Below are 25,084 nucleotides of genomic sequence, written 5' to 3'. Positions count from 1 at the left end.
CGGCCCTTGATTAGAGAGAAGAACAACATATAAAACGACCTTCCACAACCTTTTTCAACTGAAGTCAGGAGCCATTACACATACTAAATATACCCGTACGTTAGAAAGCTAATGAAAGCTGATACACGGAACTTCGAAGAATCTGAGACTTCAGTATGTAAGACAAATATGAAACGGATTTTCGTTTTTGTGAAATAGGTTCTAGCATATTCAGGTGAGGGACTTAACTACCAGTACATACTGTTAATAATGTGGCGATAGAGAAACAAAGCAGCCGAGGAAACTGTGCAGATTTTACACGAGAGGGAAAGGACGGAGAGAAAGTATGGGAATAACATTCCGGGGATCAGCACGTAATCAGCTATGCTGTATATCTGCTGCACGCAAGACAATACTCCGTGTCTGCCTCCTTTGTTGTTTTTATCGTACCGTTGCCGCTCCAATTCTCGCACCCGGCGCGGAACATCAGCATTCACAGAATCCTAATTCCCTTCACAGACATGCGACTGAAAATGTATATATATACGAACTAACCCTCGTCGGCTTCCTGATTAAACCTGGAATTTCAAAACAGCAGTCAAACTCATAGTAAAAACCTGAACGCTACAATCTTTTTATTTAGCCTTCGAAATTTTATCTATGAAAACATTGGCAAATATTAATCATCCCATCTGGGTCAACATTCATATGAATCAACATTCATATTTAACTATCAAATTATTTAAAGATACATAAAATATTTAATACATTAAATATGTCTGTACAGTCAAACAATTCAGATAAGGATACCAAAACAGTACAAGTAGTTTGGTTGTACTTGTTCCATACACGAAAGTTGTGGGCTCTCAACAATAACTGTTACTATTGCATCCATTGAATCCTGTGGGATCATCTGTAGAATCGTAGTCCACATATGGTCTTTCATGAAGCTAGTCTATGCGGCGCTGGGTCGAGAACCCGCATCACTCAGAAATTGTGAGGTTAATGTGAATTAGTTGTGGTTTTCAGTTTGGATTCTAGTTTGATGCAAGCTGCTACTGTTAAGCTACATAAGTTTTAAACTTCCTGCCGTAATCTTACTGCGTCTACCTCTACCATCTTTACTACGCCCCTCCCCTCCGCCTCCCCCCCCCCCCCCCCCCCGCCACACACACAAACAGACTTCACATCAGTATCCAACCGATTATTCAAATGGCTTCAAATGGCTCTGAGCACCATGGGACTTAACTTCTGAGGTCATCAGTCCCCTAGAACTTAGAACTACTTAAACCTAATTAACCTAAGGACATCACACACATCCATGCCCGAGGCAGGATTCGAACCCGCGACCGTAGCAGTCGCGTGGTTCCAGAGTGAACAACCAATTATTCCTTGAGGCCTTGTTGGAATGTGCCGTATCAGCACCTCCTTTCCCTTAGTCAAGTAGTGTCATAAATCTATTTTCTCCCCCACCCCCCGCCCTACATTTGTTTCAGAACTATCCATCTAAACCACAGAATTCTTCTATATCACCATACGTCAAGAGTGATTATCGCAGAGATTCTTAAATACTTGAATGTTTATTACAGCAGTGACCAATACGGGGTTTTGTGTCTTCGTTTTCTTCAGTGAACAATCAAAAACTGTGTGATTGATGTTCTCCTCGTCTCCGCATTCACAGTTAGGATGTCTGTTCTACGATTCCTGTTAAGGGTTATCAGAAACAGCCATGGTTAAACTTCGTCTGGGTAATTATTATGTAAAACGTTCTTGAAACAGTCCTCTTCTTGAACGAGATTTATCCAGATGTTTCCGGATATATTTGCTTGGGTTGCCTACTGGATGCAGAGGTTTCGTCGAAAAACGAAATCCCCTAGTGCTCTTGACGGCGCCTCGTTATAAGGCTTCTTACAAAATTTAGTTACCAGTTCATTGCCGGAAAGTCTGCAGAGCCCTCTCACTTATGTAACCGTAATAATTGTTTTATACGTTCGTACATCAAGTTTATTATGGCATTGCATCGTATAGTTTCCTTAGGCTCATCAAAGCTGAATGAGAATTTGATAATATGAAGGTGATTCAAATTAAAACCTTAAAAGTGCAATGTTGTTGTTGTTGTTGTTGTCTCCAGTCCTGAGGCTGGTTTGATGCAGATCTCCATGCTACTCTATCCTGTGCAAGCTTCTTTATCTCCCAGTACTTACTGCAACCTACATCCTTCTGAATATGCTTAGTGTATTCAACTTTTGGTCTCCCTCTACGATTTTTACCCTCCACGCTGCCCTCCAGTGCTAAATTTGTGATCCCTTGATGCCTCAGAACATGTCCTACCAACCGGTCCCTTCTTCTTGTCAAGTTGTGCCACAAACTCCTCTTCTCCCCAATTCTATTCAATACCTCCTCATTAGTTATGTGATCTACCCACGTAATCTTCAGAATTCTTCTGCAGCACCACATTTCGAAAGCTTCTATTCTCTTCTTGTCTAAACTATTTATCGTCCACGTTTCACTTCCATACACGGCTACACTCCATACAAATACTTTCAGGAATGACTTCCTGACACTTAAATCTATATTCAATGTTAACAAATTTCTCTTCTTCAGAAACGTTTTCTTTGCCATTTCCAGTCTACATTTTATATCCTCTCTACTTCGACCATCATCAGTTACTTTGCTCCCCAAATAGCAAAACTCCTTTACTACTTTAAGTGTCTCATTTCCTAATCTAATTCCCTCAGCATCACCCGACTTAATTCGACTACATTCCACTATCCTTGTTTTGCTTTTGTTGATGTTCATCTTATATCCTCCTTTCAAGACACTGTCCATTCCGTTCAACTGCTCTTCCAAGTCCTTTGCTGTCTCTGACAGAATTACAATGTCAACGGCGTACCTCAACGTTTTAATTTCTTCTCCATGGACTTTAATACCTACTCTGAATTTTTCTTTTGTTTCCTTTACTGCTTGCTCAATATACAGATTGAATAACATCGGGGAGAGGCTACAACCCTGTCTCACTCTCTTCCCAACCACTGCTTCCCTTTCAAGCCCCTCGACTCATAACTGCCATCTGGTTTCTGTACAAATTGTAAATAGCCTTTCGCTCCCTGTATTTTACCCCTGTCACCTTTAGAATTTGAAAGAGAGTATTCCAGTCAACATTGATAAAAGCTTTCTCTAAGTCTAGATTTGCTAGAAATGTAGGTTTGCCTTTCCTTAATCTATTTTCTAAGATAAGTCGTAGGGTCAGTATGGCCTCACGTGTTCAAACATTTCTGCGGAATCCAAACTAAAAGTTTTCAATACAATTCCTAAAAGTTGTATTATCATTTTAGCAGTTGTCAGAGTTACCCGTGTGTCTCGACCAACGATCAACAGTTGGCAGCCCATTGTTGCAAAACAATAAAGGAAGCTGTGTCAGTACAGAGATGGGCACCCAACTGTCAACTTGCACTGCATTGGAGCAGCGATTTTTGACACTTTTTTGAGTAGTGAAGCTCTGAAACTGGTGGAAATACATCGCAGAACCTGGAACAAGAAATAGCGGAATTCAAATCCGAAAATCCGAGAATAAAGTCAGAAAATAAAGTCCTTTCACTTTCATTTGCAGCGGTTGCGGCTGCTGGTCCGATTGCAAAACCTAATAGCAAAGTACAAGAACGCATTCAACAAACAAAAGCTAAACAGTCCAGCACACTTTTCTTTACATCAGAAGCCAACCAGGACTCGAGAGCCATTAGAGAAATCATCACTAAAACAGTTAACCCCAAGCAAGACAAATTAAAAATAAAATAAATCAGGCCAACAGCAAACACTGCAAAATTGAAACAGAATCACAAGTATACAAGAAAAAGATAATAGAAAAAACTGCACAGCTTAAGGACATTAGGTGTGAAGAACCCAAGAAGTTCAGACCCCTGCTGGCATTGCACCATGTCTCAACATATTTAACTAATCAGGAATTCTTAGAAGAGCTCAACGAAATAAATCTTAGTGAACACATTACTAAAGACGAGTTCGATAGCGAGGTTAAAATAAAATTTAAAACAGGACCAAAGGGCAAAAGGACAGTAAATAATATTTTAGAAGTGTCGCCAAGAGTACAGCTACTGCTGCTTCAAAAAGAGAGGGTTTTTATTCAATTTGAAGCTTTGTATATCAACGGCTTTGTTGGTGTACAAAAATGCTTCAACTTATGGGGCTTCCGTCACCCATCGAAGCATTGCGACAAGGACCCAGTATGCGGGAGATGTGCAAAACTGGGAGCTTGGAGAGAAAAAGTCAGAATGCAGACAGGATAATCCTGTAGGCTGTATATTACGCAAACACAGAAACATAATATGCGATAAGTCAGGGGGGAGGGGGGGCAGACTGTCCTACATATAAACAGCGCTATGAAAGACAAATAGAGTACGATGTTCTGGACAACGTCCATTAATAAGGAGTGCTACCCTAACTGTCAGAAACCAATCCCTCTAACACACGCAGGAACAGACGAAACTAATAACACGTACTGGTAAAGGTACAAATCGCTGTCGACTAGGATGAGAGAATGGCGGCGAGCCGTTGCCTAGCGGCAACACATGGGATTATTACAACCCCAAATGCAGATACTAACACTTATGTAGTGTCTCAGTTCTGGAGGCCAATACACTTTAGGTACTTCAGCATTACCGACTACATAGACGATAAGTGCATATAGGGAGCAATTGAATATGAAGTGGCCAGGCACCCGACTACATAGACGATAAGTGCATATAGGGAGCAATTGAATATGGAGTGGCCAGGCATCCGACTACATAGAAGATAAGTGCATATAGGGAGCAATTGAATATGAAGTGGCCAGGCACCTGAAACATCACCTTTTGCGAACTGACGAACTGAAAGACGAAATACAACGAGATATACAGAGAAATGTAACGACGTCCTTCAACATCCTGAGAATGAAGATGTCACGGAGTTCACAAGAAATCCAACACCACAGGCAAACACAAAGATAACTGCACACTACCCGCACAACGAAAATAGGATACAACCAAATGTAGACATGTAGGCCCTATATTACAACAGTTTGTTTCGTCCAGGGAGTAGCACACACAGTCACTACGAAAAACAAAACAGTAACGTAGCTGAACAGAAAAACACATCCTGTACCGTCACAACATGAGACACAAACACCCCAGAAACGGACATACAAGTCACCTTTCACGAACAAGTCCCCGGAGGAGATAAAAAACTACAAGTCACCATCAGGGTAAATGTCCAGCGATAACAGATCAGACTCCACACTACCCGAAAGCGGGAAAGACACGCTGCACAAAAAAAATTACCCGAAATCGGAGCAATAGTCAAGAACAACCAGACACAGCCAAGGGCCTCCAACTGAATACCGTTAATCACATAAAATACGAAAACTTTGAAGCTCACCTATGGCTTAGCAGACTACAAACTAGGATATATTTCAAACAGCTCTTCGCTATGTAATGAGAATTAAGCATGAAAACGGGGATAAAATATGCTACCCAACAACAGAACAAAGTGACAGGATGATTCTAAGAGCTGAAAATCTGCCAACGAACCCCAAAGAACTGTATAAGCTTTCAGGGGAGACATGTGTGCGAAGGGGAGAGGGCCTGAACCTAGAGAAAGTGTACAAAGACTTCGTGCGAGCCCATGAAGGTGGATTTTAAAGAAACTAAACAGAAGTGTTTTTCCTTCACTAGGTATCCCTTCTGTAGGTAACACAACTAAATTACCACGGCAGTACCCTAGTAAACATAGAACTATGTAGGCTATCGCCTGCGTTCAGGAACCTTTTCTGCGGGGCGGGAAGATTTCAGGACTCCCCTTACATTACATCACAATAGCAGGAACACCAAACGCGACAGCCACGATAACAGTAATTGATAAAAACCTCATAGTAACACAGATCACCCAGTTTTGCTCTGAACACATCGCCGTAGCAGAAATAAGAGACGGACATGATGTATGGCTCATGACGTCTATTTACGCTCAGTACTCGTTTGGTATAGAACCTTCCTCATACAAAATAGAAGAATTGCACGACATTCGTAAAGAAAAAGGCTGCTCATTCTAACCGACAGCAACGCAAAATCCCCATTGTGGAACTCAGATAGAACTGACAACTGAGGACAACTATTGGTTTACGTGGTAAATGAATGCAACCTCGTCATAATGAATAAGGAGAGTCATCCACCTACCTACCGCGGAAACACCGGTGGTGTGCCATAGGCCTTTCTCTATGGAACACAAAATCTCTTCCATTAGTCAACACATGGAGGGTATTGGACAGAGCCACACAGACCACAACACAATCGTCATAACCACAGACAGGCATGTCAATACACATAATACGGACCATGAACAGTAGCATTTACTCATAGAAAGAGCCGACTGCCAAAAAAAACTCGAGATATTGTTGGGGCGTCATCACTGAATACTGTTCAAGGCAGCATAGATTACGAAACGCCTGACAGAGGTCCTACAAAGAGCACAGGCAGCAGCTATACCACGGGCAAAAACTGGGTGGGCACAGAAACAACCGTGGTTTACAGAACTGGCAAGATAAAGGAAGGATTCACGGCATTAAGGACAGTACTACCAACAAGCAAAGACAGCTCCTGAAAGACAGATAAGAGTTGACCTCTATCGTGATTCTAAACACAAATACCAAAAACAACGAAGACAACAAAGAAAAACTGCTGGACCAATTTCGTCAAAACCCAGCTGCAGAATGACACCTGGGGGTAGCCTTTCAAGGTAGAAACAGAACGAGTTAAGACACCGACGGTTCTGCTAACATTAAAAATGGCCAGAGGATGGAGAAGCACATCAGAATATCTTCTGGGCAGGCTCCTTCTAGATGACGACCCCACACAAGACGAGCGACACCACACTGACCTAAGAGAGAGCATGAGGCAACCATACATCAGTGACAGTGTAACCGTACCATTCTCACAAGCCGGTCGCTGTGGCCGAGCCGTTCTATGCGCTTCATTCCGGAATCGCGTTGCTGCTACGGTCGCAGGTTCGAATCCTGCGTAGGGCATGGTTGTGTGTGATGTCCTTAGGTTAGTTAGGTTTAAGTAGTTCTAAGTCTAGGGGACTGATGACCTCAAATATTAAGTCCCATGGTGCTTAGAGCCATTTTAACCATGCTCACAAGAAGAAGTCGTGACGGCAGTCAGCAGGCTTAAAAACCGAAAAGCACCCGACCGAGACAAAATACTTTCAGAAACCTTCAAACAAACAGTAACACAAATCACACTTTTTCTTACTAACATGTTTAAGGAGACACTACTAACAGGCAGAATTCCAAACCACTGGAAAACTGCTGCAGTAATAATCAGGAGATCACAAGACAAAGAGCCAACAGACCCCAAAACGTACCGACCGATCTGCCTCTTAAACACTCTCGCCAACGCACAGGAAAGGCTCCTATGTGACCACTTACAATCCAACAGACGCCTCCTCGGGCTGACGACCCATCAATTCGGCTTCAGGGAAGGTAGATCATAGAAGACGCCGTCAACCAAGCACTGATAGTTACAAATAGCATCAGTGACAAATACGTGGCTACCATACTAATCGAGATAGCCGGGGCTTTTGACAACCTGTGATGGCCATCCCTCTTCGCCAGGTTAAGGGGAATGAGGCTATCAGCTTCCCTCTACAGTATCCTCCTCGACTACTGCACAGGCGGAGTGAAGGACTGGTACACGCAAGGTTGTCAAGAGAATAACGAAGGGATGTCCATAGGGCTCGATCTGCGGACCAATATTCTTGGATATTGCAATCAAGCCCTTGCTGAACACACTGGACGGTGACGATAGGGTAAGAGGTGTGGTGGCGTACGCAGATGATCTGCTCGTAGTGGTGTCAGCCAACTCGAGACCAGCACTAGAGACAAAAGGCACGCAACTGGTTCAGAAAATTAACAGTTGGTGCAAAGAAAATAAATTAAAAATCTCATCCAACAAAACTGTAAATTTACTGCTCAGACGGACATTACACAGGAATCCTATTCTAAAATTAGACGATACAAGCATATAGAGGAAGCAAGCCCCGCGCTGTCTACGGGTGCGTCTTGACGAAAAACAGACTTGAAGCTGTCATATCAAACTGACAATTGTCAAAGCCTCCAAAATTATGCACCAGCATTATGAAAAAACACAAATGAAACAATTGCGGATTCAAACATGGCAGAGAGAGTGGGACGCATCCTACAAGGGTCGCCGAGTACACTCCTTCTTTCCTGACGTACGCGAAAGATTACAACTGAAACATGTCGATCTAAACCGGGGGATAGTCCATTTCCTGAGTAGTCACGGGCCGTATCCGGTACATTTAAACCGTATGGGACTAACTAACGATGAAGTATGCGTATGCAGAGAAACTGGCACACCAGAACATGTCACACTGCTGTGCAACACGCTAGCACAAGTGAGACCTATACAGAACGACAATGACATCGCCAGAATAATATGTAATCCCGATGACTGGAACACAATAAATAGCGTAGCCGATACCGTATCGAACACACTGCATGAAGAAATGGTTCAAATGGCTCTGAGCACTATGGCACTTAACAGCTGAGGTCATCAGTCCCCTAGAATTTAGAACTTGTAAGGTGTCAGGCAAATCCAAAACCTTCCATGAAAACCCTGACATAATAAGCAAATCTACTAGTATGTCACATAGCTCCGAATAAATCGTGATATTAAATTAACCAAAGTAATACGAGTAACGAGTGAGCAAATGGAATACCACAGACTAACACAAGAATGCCTAAATACATGTCGTACCTTTCCACCGTGAGGCAGACGCAGTTCCGAGGGGAGAAACGAGGACAGAAGCCGAGAGCAGAACCGTGTTAAGCTAGAAGGCCCTACGATAAGGGACGGACACCCACGTCTCCAGCTAACCACTAGGGCTCACCACCCGCACGTTTTAGCGTGAGACATTTTTGCCTCTCAGGTACGTCAATGACAATCCCCAGCCCATGTTAAAAGCTAGAGCCCTCCAGAAAAACAGTATAGATCTTACGATAACACAAAAAGGGCCACTACCACCCACAAGTTTTAGCGTGAGACTTTTTCGCGTCTCAGGTACGTCAAGGACCACCCCCGGCCCATGTTAAAAGCTAGAGCCCTCCAGAAAAGCAGTATAGATCTTACGATAACACAAAAAGGGCCACTACCACCCGCAAGTTTTAGCGTGAGACTTTTTCCCGTGTCTGTCACATTAGGACAATCCTCCAGCCCATGTTAAAAGATAGAGCCCTCCAGAAGAACAGTATAGATCTCACGATAACGCTAAAAGGACCACACCAGCTGCAGGTTTTAGCGTGAGACTTTTTAGCGTCTCTGTTACGTTGCAAACTTTAAAAACATTGCCCCACCACGAAAAGTATAACGTTTCTCATTGGATAGACAGAATGTTTGTAGGCGGAGCTTAAGGTTAACATTGAGACCCTGATTGGTCAGATGAAAACATAGCCAGATAGTTTTTTTAAACTAACTTCGATAAATTGTAGTAAGGAGAAGTTAAGGGAGAGTTGGTTCCGAGACGGCGAGCTGGATGGCTGCTGCGCCGGCCGCTGCCGCCCTGACGCTGCCTTAACACCGACAAGGTAATGAACGCACGCGATGCCGCATTTTTGAGCGCATAAGGCTTCACTCAGAACTGCAGAAGACTCATCTGTTACACCCCTTTTTTGCGTAATACTAGTGTCGATCGTTAATTAAAACTCATGGTATTCACATTTGCCACTTGAAGTAAAAATCTGAAACGCGATAATTTTTCTATTTTTAGTTATTGAGAAGCCACATCAGCCACTGTAATTTACGACAAGTTAAATAAGTAATTAAAGATAATTGAGGGTCACTGTAGACCATTTTTATAGTTGTAGACCATTTTGATAGTTTTCTCTTTTGTGAAACTTAAATTAAACCGATATTATAGATGTGATATGGCATAGGTCATCCTTCGATCGATTGTAGAACTTGGAAACCCATTTAGGGAATATTCGTTCACATTGTTGTTGAACGCAGTTGGTTTTTACCATCCTGTATTAAAACATTTCCTTTTATCAATAGTGCAATTTATAAACGATGTTTTGTGAGTAGAATAAAACTTCCAATGGTAAATTTAACTGCTTTTTCGACGTTATTTTACCAGCTACTAAAAATAGGAAAGCCTTGAACCCTTTCCACTAAATTTAATTAGTATTAAGATTCTTTTACAGTGAGTGCAGTGGAGCTGACGCTGAGATCATTTAGTATTTGGTTATATCATCGCTAGTCTCACTGAACTCTTCTGAATTCTACATGTCATGTGTGGTCTGGCGTCTCCTTACCAGCAACAGGTCCCAGGTTCAAACTAGTTAATTCCCTAAAAAACACGCTCAGAGCGTCGTTGCGCGAAAGTGGTAGGGAGACACGATATAGTACAAACAGACACCACCATGAATGTTTAGAAACTACTTAAACCTAACTAACCTAACTAACCACATCCATGCCCGAGGCAGGATTCGAACCTGCGACCGTAGCGGTCGCGGGGTTCCAAACTGAAGCGCCTAGAACCGCTCGGCAACTCGGGCCGGCCTGCATGAAGAATACAAGTGCCAAAACCCATATGAAAGGAGGCACGGACAATTACAAACAACACAACTAACCACATGTGAGGACACAAGCACGACCACAGATTCTGAAACCGAGGAAGGAACCAACATATTAAGTGAACATGACTCAGAAGGGATCAACACGTAAGAGACCCGAACCAACAATGCATGACACTGCATGCAACAACACAGTCACAAATAACACAACAGGCAATAACAGTCAAAAACAAACAAACACCGACACTACAAACTAGACTCTAATAATTACGTAATGTCGCTTGGGAGGGGAAGACTCGAAGAACTTTTATTCGGAGGCTGCCACTTCCCACCAGCATACTGCATAGAGTTTAAAGTATACTGCACTCAAGCAGTAATGCATTGTTCGTCTTATTATGTGAAGATGGAAGTATAGTCTCTTCTCTATTTAAAGCTACAATGAATTAATTTTATAAAAATAGCTCTTAGCACTATGGGACTTCACTTCTGAGGGCATCAGTCCCCTAGAACTTAGAACTACTTAAACCTAACTAACCTAAGGACATCACACACTTCCATGTCCGAGGCAGGATTCGAACCTGCGACCGTAGCGGTCCCGCGGTTCCAGACTGTAGCGCCTAAAACCGCAAGGCCACCCCCGGCCGTCAATTAATTTTATACATCAAATGTATTTTCTGTATAAAGTATGTATAAAACCAAAAATGTAATGTATTAAGTTGTATAATTTATTAAGTTATTCAAGTAGCAATGAACTACATTTTATTTCTGCTAACAAATTTACAAACATAAGTTCATTTCGCATGTAAAGCTAAAATTCATGTATTCCATGTAGCAAATGCTCAGTCAGTATTTAATCTGTATAATACCAGGTGTATGTATCTAAGATGTCACATAGAATACACCGCAACTACTAGCGGTGGGTTACTCTGTATTGTTAATGATATAAATAAATTAATTAAATGAAACTGCAGGAAAAAAACACAGTGCAGTGAGTCGTGTGGGTCCCTGCAGCAAGTGTAAGGGTGGTGCAGAAAGCTGAGGCGTAACTTCTGTGAAAGAGGCTCTGTGTTTGAGTCAGGCAAACGTCTACTGACAAACGAAACCATTGCCGCAGTGGTAGAGCTTTTGAAGGAAAACAGGTCTATTACTGCAAAGGAAATAGCCACTGTTCTGGCTTTTACATTGCTCACAGGGGAAGGTAATAGATTTTTGAGCACAACTTTTACAGGAGATGAAACCTGGGAGTACTATCACAAACCTGAAATGAAAAGATCGAGCGAAGAATGGTGACCTATCTACATCTACATCGTAGTCTGCAAGCCACCAAACGGTGTGTGAAGGAGGGTACTTCTGTTACCACAAACTGATCCTCCCTTCCCCGTACCACCCGCGAATGGCGCCTGGGAAGAATGTCCGTAAGTCTCTGTACTAGCTCTAATGTCTCGAATTTTCTCGTCGTGGTCATTCCGTGAGATGTATGTGGGAGAAAGTAATATGTTGTCGGAGTCTTCCTGCAAAGTACTCCTCGAATTTTCCCTGATGCATAACGCCTCTCTTATTTGTTAAGCATCTCTGTATTGCTCTCACACCTACAAAACAATACAGTTGAAAAATGGTTCAAATGGCTCTGAGCACTATGGGACTTAACATCTATGGTCATCAGGCCCCTAGAACTTAGAACTACTTAAACCTAACTAACCTAAGGACACCACACAACACCCACCCATCACGAGGCAGAGAAAATCCCTGACCCCGCCGGGAATCGAAACAATAGAGTGATGACACTCGTCGCCCTTCGTTGGGTCTCCTCTACATCTTCCATCAGTAAGGATCCCAGACTGATACATAGCGCAAGTGGCACGTGAAAAGGTGCAAAATGGTCTCCAATTCCGAGAAACATATGTTTGCACGCAACTACAAAGAATGTTTATTCTAATTGGAGGCCCTGACGCATAAGAATAGTGTGTCATCCATAATCCATATTTAATTTGTTCATTACGATCGTCTAAGAAATAAGAACTTTTATCATTAATCTTTCAATAAGAGGTTGAAGGTGAAATCATCCTAGTGGTTATTCATATTAATACCGCACACTTAAGTCTTATTCATTGAATTATTATTCTCAAGCCATATACTCATTGGACGCAGTAAAATCAAATACTTTTTACAATCACTCCAGCAAATCAGACGTATGTGAGACAGAAGGGACGAAAGGATCATTACATGCCCAATCGTGTAACGTATCTGCGGAGAAATGACTCATTTTATGGCATTACGTGGGTAAGCGAAGCATGCGAGAGAAAAGAGGGTGGGCTACGAGTATAGGATCGGCTAGCAACCCGCGTGCAAGTCTCCACGAAGCTGAACTCACAAAGGAACGGCGGGTAAACCGCGTCGATTTCACTCGCGAAACGTCGGGAATGATATTATAGCACTACTGAAACAAAGTTGAGGAAATAGGAGTGCAGTAGTCTCCCATTCAAAAACCATGCAACGTTCAAAGGTGAAATTATGCCACGTGAATCGACTGAAAAAGAAACTCTGACAAAGGCTAAGAAATTACTCATTCATATTGTTGGGAATAGTATGTAATCAATGTAAGTTAAGAATAAACACTGTGGGGATCTGTTTAACACCACAAACTGCAAGAAACACAGTTTGCTTCCACGTGTAAACAATCACAAAGAAAGAGTGAATTAACTAGTCCGCCCTTTTGGCTGAGTGACCAGCGCTGAATTGCAGCGGGCGCGGGTTCGATACACGGCTGCGTCGGAGATTTTCTCACCTCGGGGACTGGGTGTTGTGTTGTCCTCTCGTCATTTCATCAACATCGATACGCAATTGGCCCAATGTGGTGTCAAATGAAAATACTTGCAATTCGGCGGCCGAACTTCCCCAGGTGGCTGTCAATGCCATAAGATCATTTTATTTTTTCACTGACGTAACTATGGAAATTACACTCGCGAATTACCGTAAATGCTAGAGAAACACTGTTTAAGCAATTTAAGCTAAGAAGGGATACTTTGAGGATGCATTTAACACAATGAGCTACATGAAACACTGTCTGGTACCACGTGTCAACAATCACAAAGAAACGTTGGCTGAATTATAAAAAATAGACTGACAAATTATCGTAAATGCTGGAAAAAAATTATTTAGGCAAACATATCTAAGAATAAGTACTATAAGAATCGGACTGAAACCACTAGTTATAACAAATACTCATCTATCCACACGTGTTTGGAGTCACGAAGATCACCGACTAAACTAGGGATTAAAAATCGCGAAAACTCAGTGACAACATAAAGTATTATTTAACCGAATTACACTCAGAAAAGAAAGTAACAACCGTTAACTGTTTCCTAAGTAGTCTCAACATTCTAACAGCCGTGGACCCCAGTGGTCACTCTCAGCACAGCAGAAAATCTTATCCGCCAGGATTGACTGACCAGGTCCCAGAACAGAATACCTGGTTTTTTTTCTTTCTTTTTATGCTGGCGCCTCGCTCCCACACACGCGTACCACCAAAGCCACTAGAGCTACATGATCGGTGGCCAGCGATCTCAATGTATATCCACAAAGCAAAAGATATCGATTTTACAGCCTTTGCAAACCGCTGGAATTGTGAAAGTCGCTAGCAGATGGCAATAACTACTGTTACAATAATAGCCAGAAAGGAACAGGGTAAACATGCCGCCACCCTACAGGTATCTGTCGTTTCTCTCACTATTTCAGTCTTTTAAAGAAGAGAGAGGTTTAATGTCTACAGTCTATCGGCCCAATATTCGGAAGACGGATTTCAACGCGACTCGGCTAGTTTGCTTAGTCGTAGGAGATACTGTCGTAGTCTGTGTGCGGTCGAATTATTGTTTTATAAATGTCCAGAGGCAGTCGCCTTACGGCAAGCTAGCGGCTCGGACGCGTTGTTTACGTCCTAGCCGCGCAACTCGCTCGCGGAGTTGTTTACGTGATTCTGCCGTCTTAGCGCGCTATATTTCCTTATGCCCACAGAAAATCGACACTGAATATAATCTTTGCTTATGCCAACCAAATCACTGGAAATCGAACAGTTTATCAGAGATGAAGTCAAAACTGATTGCAACTATCTTGTTGGCATCCACCTGCCTATAGTGAGCAGTGAGGTATCCTTGAAATTGGTTAACGAAGACATATGTGACATAATTCCAAGTACAACTAGAAGTGGTCTTAAGTTACGTCACTCTGATGGACACATCGGTGACGTAACTGTCGAACACGCGGGACTTGGACTGCGGACGATACGTGTATTTGAACTCCCTTTGCCGGCCACGGTGGCCGAGCGGTTCCAGGCGCTTCAGTCCCGAACCGCGCGACTGCTATGTTAGCAGGTTCGAATCCTGCCTCGGGCATGGATGTGTGTGATGTAGGTTTAAGTAGTTCTAAGTACTAGGGCACTGATGACCTCAGATGTTAAGTCCCAAAGTGCTCAGAGCCACTTGAACCATTTGAACTCCCTTTCGACGTGCCTTCAGAGGTGGTGGTATCAGCATTCCGCCCATATGGAAAGGTGATTAGTCACACAGCTGAAAATTGGCTTCAGTTCACTACATACCCGGTTCTCAATGGAGTACGACACATCCGCATAGAGCTAACCAAACATGTGCCGTTCTACTTATATATTGGTGGCTGTCGTGCAATTATTATTATTTACGATGGACAGCCGAAGAAATGCTCGTGATGTGGCAAAGAAGGACACCTCCGTTCCAGCTGTATGCAACGAAGAATCACACAGTTACCGCCTGGGGACCTGCTGGCCACGACCGCTCCGACGACGCTACCGCTGGCGTTTGTCGAAGTTCTCCATAACGACTTCCGACCGCGATCACCACTGGCTCCTACTACTGCCACATCGTCGTCTCCCGTAATGCCTCAGGCTGTTGCGGACGGACCGACGCCCTTGCTTCCTCCACCCGACAAGTGTAGTGGCGATCAGTTTTTAGGACAGGGGATGGCCCTTGACTCCATTTTTGTGCCTACCGATGCTTTGGTGCCTGAACATCCGGATCCTCAGGCGTCTTCGGACACTGAAGATCAAGTGCGCAAGCAACGGTCGCCGAAGAGACGTCGGAAACGCCGGATTGCCCCGTCTGACACCTGCAGCACGCAGTCTGAAGACGATGAGGATCACACCTATCAAGATGTTGCCCCGATGGACGATTCCGTGGTGGAAGCACCAGTCTGCACCCCATCGGAGGTACAACCATCTTTGCATGCACTAGGCGCTGTACCTATGGACGTCGAACAGCATCTGAGCCAGCACCACTCTTCCACAGCCGACGTGACGCCGCCTTCGGACTGCACAGGTATTCCACTGGACGCACACCATCCACGCACCTTTGCGTGGTCTGACGATGCAGTCGACGAAACACCCACCATTGAGACAGCAGCGAATGCTGCTGTTCCAACCTGCGAATGCTAATCGACAGGGTTACTGGGTGGGGATGTGCAGCCTACTGGGACAACATTCCTGTTCGCTGCTGCTCTTTGTCCCTCCGTGAGTGTCAGAGTAGTCCCAATTCCACGACAAGCTTACAGGAGTGGCTCCATCAATGTCAACACCATTGGCACCCCTGTCAAACTACAGTTGCTCCGTGAAATGTTGGGGGCGTCGGACCTCGATGTTGCCCTTTTGCAGGAAATTCGCCTGGCGACGTCTCCTAATATCTATGCCTATGTTTCTTACCTCACGCCGTGTGCTGGCGGTGGCAGTGGGACAGCTATTCTTTTAAAGGAAGGCCTTGAGGTGGACGACGTCATTTACCTAACGTCGGCCAGGGGTCTTGCTGTGACTTTCCACGGTGTCCGAGTCATCAATGTTTACGCTCCTTCAGGCACGGCCAAGCGACGGGAACGGTCGCGATTCTGCTCAGAACAGGCCGCTCCTTTGTTTGCACATCGCTACGACCATATTATACTTGACGGCGACTTCAATTGTGTGTTCTGTGAAGTTCGGTGGCAGCAGGAACAAGACTTTTGGTCAGGTGAATACAGGGTTATAAATACAAACTCAAATAGGGTAATGCAGGAGTGGGTTTAATAATGAATAAAAAAAATAGGAGTGCGGGTAAGCTACTACAAACAGCATAGTGGACGCATTATTGTGGCCAAGATAGACACGAAGCCCACGCCTACTACAGTAGTACAAATTTATATGCCTACTATGCAAATGATGAAGAAATTGATGAAATGTATGATGAGGAAAAGAAATCATTCAGGCTGTGAAGGGAGACGAAAATTTAATAGTCATGGGTGACTGGAATTCTAGAGTAGGAAACATAGTAGGTGAATATGGACTGGGGCTAAGAAATGAAAGAGGAAGCCGCCTGGTAGAGTTTTGCACAGAGCATAACTTAATCATAGCTAACACTTGGTTCAAGAATTATAAAAGAAGGTTGTACATATGCAAGAATCCTTGAGATATTAGAAGGTATCAGACAGATTACATAATGGTAAGACACAGATTTAGGAGCCAGATTTTAAATTGAAGCCCGCATCTCGTGGTCGTGCGATAGCGTTCTCGCTCCCCACGCCCGGGTTCCCGGGTTCGATTCCCGGTGGGGTCAGGGATTTTCTCTGCCTCGTCATGGCTGGGTGTTGTGTGATGTCCTTAGGTTACTTAGGTTTAAGTAGTTCTAAGTTCTAGGGGACTGATACCATAGATGTTAAGTCACATAGTGCTCAGAGCCATTTGAACCATTTTAAATTGTAAGACATTTCCAGGGGCGGCTGTGGACTCAGACCACAATCTATTGGTTATGAACTGTAGATTAAAACTGAAGAAACTGCGAAAAGGTGGGAATATAAGGAGATGGGACCTGGATAAACTGACTAAACAAGAGGTTGTACAGAGTTCCAGGAAGAGCATAAGGGAACAACTGACAAGAATGGGCGAAAGAAATACAGTAGAAGAAGAATGGGTGGCTTTGAGGGATGAAGTAGTCAAGGCAGCAGAAGATCAAGGAGGAAAAAGACGAGGGCTAGTAGAAATCCTTGGATGACAGAAGAGATACTGAATTTAATTGATGAAAGGAGAAAATATAAAAATGCAGTAAATGAAGCAGACAAAAAGGAATACAAACGTCTCAAAAATGAGATCGACAGGAAGTGCAAAATGATTAAGGAGAGGTGGCTAGAGGACAAATGTAAGGATGTAGAGGCTTCTCACACTAGGGGTAAGACAGATACTGCCTACAGGAAAATTAAAGAGACCTTTGGAGAAAAGAGAACCACTTGTATGAATATCAAGAGCTCAGATGGAAACCAAGTTCTAAGCAAAGAAGGGAAAGCAGAAAGGTGGAAGGAGTATATAGAGGGTCTATACAAGGGCGACGTACTTGAGGACAATATTATGGAAATGGAAGACGATGCAGATGAAGATGAAGATGAAATGGGAGATACGATACTACGTGAAGAGTCTGACAGAGCACTGAAAGACCTAAAGTCGAAACAAGGCCCCGGGAGTAGACAACATTCCATTAGAACTACTGACGACCTTGGGAGAGTCACTCCTGACAAAACTCTACCATCTGGTGAGCAAGATGTATGAGACAGGCGAAATACCCTCAGACTTCAAGAAGAATATAATAATTCCAATTCCGAAGAAAGCAGGTGTTGACAGATGTGAAAATTACCGAACTATCAGTTTAATAAGTCACAGCTGCAAAATACTAACACGAATTCTTTACAGACGAATGGAAAAACTGGTAGATACCGACCTCGGGGAAGATTAGTTTGGATTCCCTAGAAATACTGGAACACGTGAGGCAATACTGACCTTACGACTTATCTTAGAAGAAAGATAAAGGAAAGGCAAACCACAATTTCTAGCATTTGTAGGCTTACAGAAAACTTTTGACAATGTTGACTGGTATACTCTCTTCGAAATTCTAAAGGTGGCAGGGGTAAAATACAGGGAGCGAAAGGCTATTTACAATTTGTACAGAAACCAGATGGCAGTTATAAGAGTAGAGGGGCATGAAAGGGAAGCAGTGGTTGGGAAGGGACTGAGACAGGGTTGTAGCCTCTCCCCAATGTTATTCAATCTGTATATTGAGCAAGCAGCAGAGGAAACAAAAGAAAAATTTGGAGTAGGTATTAAAATCCATGGAGAAGAAATAAAAATTTTGAGGCTCGCCGATGACATTGTAATTCTATCAGAGACAGCAAAGGACCTGGAAGAACAGTTGAACGGAATGGACAGTGTCTTGTAAGGAGGATATAAAATGAACATCAACAAAAGCAAAACGAAGATAATTGAATGTAGTCGAATTAAGTCGGGTGATGCTGAGGGAATTAGATTAGGAAATGAGACACTTAAAGTAGTAAAGGAGTTTTGCTATTTGGGGAGCAAAGTAACTGATGATGGTCGAAGTAGACAAGATATAAAATGTAGACTGGCAATGGCAAGGAAAGCGTTTCTGAATAAGGGAAATTTGTTAACATCGAGTATAGGCGATTCAGTCTGGAACCGCGCGATCGCTACGGTCGCAGGTTCGAATCCTGCCTCGGACATGGAAGTGTGTGATGTCCTTAGGTTAGTTAGGTTTAAGTAGTTCTAAGTTCTAGGGGACTGATGACCTCAGATGTTAAGTCCCATAGTGCTCAGAGTCATTTGAACCATTTTTGTAACTTATAACACAGCATTTGTGAGTAGTTTGTTTTGATATGAACTTAAAAGTTGCATTTATTAACTATATATAAAACAGTTCTTGTAGGGAGTATGTGATAAACGCCATTATCCTAGCTCGATATGCAACATTCTCTTCCATGTTCGTCTAGTCATTCAGTATCTTAGGATATCTCAGATGATTATATTAATTTTTAAAAACAATTTTCTATACATATTTGCACCAGAAGATGCAACCCAAATCGTTGCGAAACCGTTTGTGAGCGTTTGTAAGTAATCTGAAAAAAATACAGCTACAGCGGGCCATTGGACATTTCATTCAGTTTTATTTTAATAATTTTAACATCTGTATTTTAAAAAAATTGTTAACTGTACGAAGTGTCTAGCAATAAGTTTTATTTTCCTCGATTCCATGTCCCGTCCCCTGCTCTGGCCTGCTTTTTACGTTTTCTTTACACCCTTCGTAATCAATTTTATCCACGTCGTAAGTCATGCTTACCCCATTAAACGCTATAAAAATGGTTCAAATGGCTCTGAGCGCTATGGAATTTAACATCTGGGGTCATCAGGCCCATAGACATAGAACCTACTTAAACCTAACTAACCTAAGGACATCACACACATCCATACCTGAGGCAGGATTCGAACCTGCGACCGTAGCGGGACGCGCGGTTCCGGACTGAAGCGCCTTGAACAGCTCGACCACAGCGGCCGGCAACCGTTATAAAAATGTTTAGGAACGAAAAACAAATATTTTCAAGGAGAGAACTTTTAGAAATTCCGTCACAAAATAGGAATGTTTTCGCATGTTTCCAGTAAGGGGACATGTTCATCAGCTGGATCATACATAATGAAGTATATACTTCCCGAACTAAAAGAGAGTTGATACGAATTGCATTTTTAAGTGACAGTGTTGTACTGCAGGCCCCTTACTAAAGAAGAAGTTACAGTTATTATAAACAAAACAGAAAAACTAGCATTTTACGAGAATTTCATAATTTTACCACCAGATCACATACCCAATCACATCATAAAGTTGCGACACTGGATTAATAAAAAAAAAGAAAAAAAACAGAGATGTGGTGGTTTTAAGGCTTCAGGTGTTCTACAGTCTTCCTCCACTTTAGTACATCGCACAGAACATTCCTACAACCATGTGAAACTCTCACATAAGTTCTTCTTTGGGATGTCGTTCAACTCGAGAGTCACATTGGCTTGAATATCGGTTACATCGTCAAAGTGTCGACCCTTCATGTGAATTTCCGAACTCTGTCGTCTAGTGGTAGATTTTTATTGATATATCACCCGCGATGATTTTTTCCCTTAAAAAAAATTGAGCGTATGGTATAGTTGGCCGGGAATTCCCAGTGGGGGAAGTTCGGCCGCCAAGTGCAAGTCTTATTGGAGTCGGCGCCACATGGGCGACTTGCGTATCGGTGATGAGAACGAAATAATGATGAGGATAACGTAACACCCAGTCCACGAGCGGAGAACGTCTTCAACCCGACCGGGAATGGAAAACGGGCCCGCTTGCACGGGAGGCAAGCACGTTACCATCGAGCTAAGCAGGCGTTTTCCATAATAGAACCGTCAGCGTTTATGCATTACAAATCGCAGTAGGAGTCCACACGTTATTATTTTTTTCAGACTTCGCACACGCTTTTCTTCAAAACACTCTACAGAATGCTCCCCTCGTCGGAGTTCCAAGTCCTCGAATCCCGGGCATGGGTGTGTGTGGTCGTCCTTAGCGTAAGGTAGTTTAAGTTACATTAAGTAGTGTGTAAGCTTAGAGACCGACGACCCCAGCAGTTTGGTTCCACACGACCTTACCACAAATTTTACGCTGGAGAATGTCTTGAACACTTGACTTAGAGATGTTGTTCCATTGCGATTTGTGACGCAAAACACTGCTGCCGCACGTCCTCTGCTTAACACTGCCGACTCGCAACTGAGGGTGAAATTCACTTCTGTTTACAGTTGTTACTTCAATCTGCTGCCGTAGTTACTGCACTGAGATCACTTACACGCCAGGGATAAAATCAGCCTTGGAACATTTTGGACGGATGGTGTACAAATAACTGGAAATACTCTTATGGAGAAATAGATGGATATTCTTCCCTTTTTTTTCATTAGAAACAAGTGGTGAAAGCCTGCGACTGTAAAAACAATTTATTTGATTATAAAATAATTTTTGGTGCAGCCAGTCACGATTTTCTTTAATTTATTTCTTGCTCGAGGTATTTTGGGAAATGATTCCCATTTTCAAGTGCACGATTGCGTGTATTTTTTGCTTCTTGTTTTCAGGTTGTGAGGTGCTCCATTATTCTGTTACCTTTGCTGTAATATATGAACACGGGAAATTTTGCTCTTTATAAGGAGTTCATGGGGAATCTGGAAAAGTGTAAAATTAGGATTCTGCCCTAGCCAACTTATGCAAAAACGCACACATATTAAATATCATTCACACAATTTACAATGCATACTACATGTTGAAAAGCAAGTAGTAACACAGATACACTGAGGCGCCTAAGAAACTGCTATGGGCATACGTATTCAAATACAGAGATATGTAAAAAGGCAGAACACGGCGCTGAGGTCGGCAACGCCTGTATAAGACAACAGGTGTCTGGCGCAGTTGTTAGATCATTTACTGCTGCTACAATGGCAGGTTATAAAGATTTAAGTGAGTTTGAACGTCGTATTATAGCCGGCACACGAGCGATGGGACACAGCATCTCCGAGGTAGCGATCAAGTGGGTATTTTCCCGAACGACCATTTCAAGAGTCCACCGTGAATATCAGGGCAGGAATCCGATAAAACCTTAAATGTCCGACATTGCTTCGACAGGAAAAAGATCATGCAAGAACGGACCAACGACGACTGAAGAAAATCGTTCAACGTGACAGAAGAACAACCATCCGCAAACTGCTGCAGATTTCAATGTTGGGTCACCAACAAGTGTCAGCCTGCGAACCATTCAACGAAACATCATCAGTATCAGCTATCGGAGCCGAAGGTCCACTCGTGTACCCGTGACTGGGACATTGGACTATTGATGACTGGAAACATGTTGCCTGATCGGACGAATCTCGTTTCAAATTGTATCGAGCGAATGGACGTGTACGGGTATGGAGACAACCTCATGAATCCATTGACCCTACATGTAAGCAGGAGACTGTTCAAGTTGGCTTAGGCTCTGTAATGGTGTGGGGCGTATATAGTTGGAATGATATGGAACCCCTGATGAGTCTAGATACGACTCGGACAGGTGACAGGTACGTAAGCATCCTATCTGGTCACCTGCATCAATTCATGTCCATTGTGCATTCCGACGGACTTGGGCAATTCCAGCAGGACAATGCGACACGCCACACCTCCAGAATTGCTACGGAGTGACTCCAGGAGCACTATTCTGAGTTTAAACACTGGCCACCAAACTCCCCAGACATGAACATTATTGAGCAAATCTGTGAAGCCTTGCAACGTGCTGTTCAGAAGAGATCTTCACCCCCTCGTACAGTCACGGATTTATGGACAGCCCTGCCGGATTCATGGTATCGATTCCCTCCAGCACTACTCCAGACATTATTCGAGTCCATGCCACGTCATGTTACGGCCCTTCTGCGAGCTCGCGGTGCCCTACTTGATATTAGGAAGGTATACCAGTTTCTTTGACTCTTCAGTGTATTTTGCATATAGGCAACCGACATAACGCTGTATACCGTACAATAACTGTGTGTACTATTCTTTCTTGAATAAGAATTTTTCGTATGTAATAACAATCATTATTTGCTTATACATTATTTACAAAGGTACATATTTCTATGTATGACTACTGTATTTGCTTAATGAAGGATACTTTAAAAACATCGGAAGAAATTCACTGAGTCCCTTTTCAGTTTCTCATTTAGTACTTTGTTTCCATATTGTTTGTGTTATGTATATTTCCCCATTTCTTCCAAAAGGTCTGTTTTATACCCACAAAGCGCAGTCAGCGCAGTACTTCGACATTTTGCTGTACATTTCCATATGGGTTTTCGGCATTGTGTATGAATTTGGTTACTGCCGATGTGTGTCCTTGTGTGTACGCTTTACCTGGTCTGTTTTGGAATTCTCAGCTTGTTTGTCCTAGGTAGAACATGTAGCATTCTTGGCATATTATTTTATGTACTCCATGGGCTATGATTACACTTTATATCATGTATTAGTTTCTGTTGTACTTCATTAGTTGTAGAGAACCCAATTTTTACCTTGTGTGATTTGAAGATAATTACAATCTTTTGTGATATATTACCAATGTACTGGATGCTAGATATACTTGTGTTTTCTGTACGATTTTCAAAGCATCCGTGTTTTGTGCGTTTACTTAACATGAGTAAACTGGAATACCGTACCGACATAAACTTTATTGTTTCGGGCAGTTTATCACCATTGTAAATTAATCCGAAATGTGACCGTACTACTTTTGAAGATGGTCAGGGTGAATGATGTCTCGAAACTGCAACACAGATGAGAACCCAGAGAGTAGGATATTGAACAATATATGATTAAAAGTACTGTGGGGGATAACTGATGTCATATGCATACCAGAAGGAAGAATAAGATTGATTTCGCTTCAACAATCGAGAATGATAAAATTTTGTGGAACGTGGATGCCTTATTTGTTAAGCATTGACAAAAATTCAAAACAAAAATAAATGTATCAGGAATGTTTTGACCATTTTACGAAGAATCAAACTGTTTCCGCACCGGTTTTTCTACTGTAGATAAAATGTGAGTCCATTATTTTACCGTCAGAAACGAACAGTCGTAATATAAGAGAGTGGAAGCTAAAGGTTTCGCAACAAAAGAAGGACAAGTCGATTTCATATCTGGCAAGACAGGCAATGGTTAACGGGATGAAAACCGTATTCTTCTCATCAGTTACCTACAAAAGAGTTAAACAATATCTAACAAATGCTATAAAAGTCTCATGGACCAAAAATTAAAAAAATACATGAGGCGAAGCCTTGATGAGAAAACAGCAACAAATATATTTTCATTAGGACAATGCACTCGCTCATAAAGATATTTTGGTAACGGCAAAAAACTGAGGAATTTGAACTACAAATTTCTGGTGAAATCCATCCTACTCAGCAAATTTGGCAAGATATGGCTTCCGTTTATTCTGGGTAAAGTAATGTATGGTTGAAAAACTGTTCTAGTCAGAAGAAGAGGACATAGTAGCCGCTGACTGAAATTTTGTTGAACTAGCAGAACAATAATTTGGGAAGATGTGAGCCCGAATTCATTGCATGAAATGGCGCTTTGATGGGTCACTGGATTCCTGTTCCGTGAAACAGCCGTTCAGTACTCCATTTTTTAATGATTTCGCTGTCGAAAAACTTAACTAACTTCTTCAAATCGAAAAACGAGTAGGTAGTTGACGTAAGAAAATACCCCTTTTCACTCCCAGGGCGAGAAATGCTCTTCTCATTCCCATGGCAGCAACATAGCGTGGTAGGATAATGGTAAGCATTCTGGATTTATATTCAGGAGTACGACTTTTCAATTTCCAACCTGACCAACGAGAATTAATTTCTATGTAGTTTCTCTCAAGCGCTTCGGACGAATGCCGGAATGGTTTCTACGAAAAGGACACGGCCGACTAACCTCAATCTACCGCTCAAAACGAGAGTGTGCTCCGTTTGTAACGACTCTAATCTTTCTTCTTTCCTTTCTAAACGCAGCTGAGATGACTCAACAGTACGTGGAAGAGTAAGGCCTTTTTCATTATAGCAAATCATTTGGCAAAATGCAA

The sequence above is a fragment of the Schistocerca gregaria genome, chromosome 3 (genome assembly GCF_023897955.1).
Source record: "Schistocerca gregaria isolate iqSchGreg1 chromosome 3, iqSchGreg1.2, whole genome shotgun sequence".
Classification (NCBI taxonomy): domain Eukaryota; kingdom Metazoa; phylum Arthropoda; class Insecta; order Orthoptera; family Acrididae; genus Schistocerca; species Schistocerca gregaria.
Note: the sequence above shows the minus strand (reverse complement) of the source record.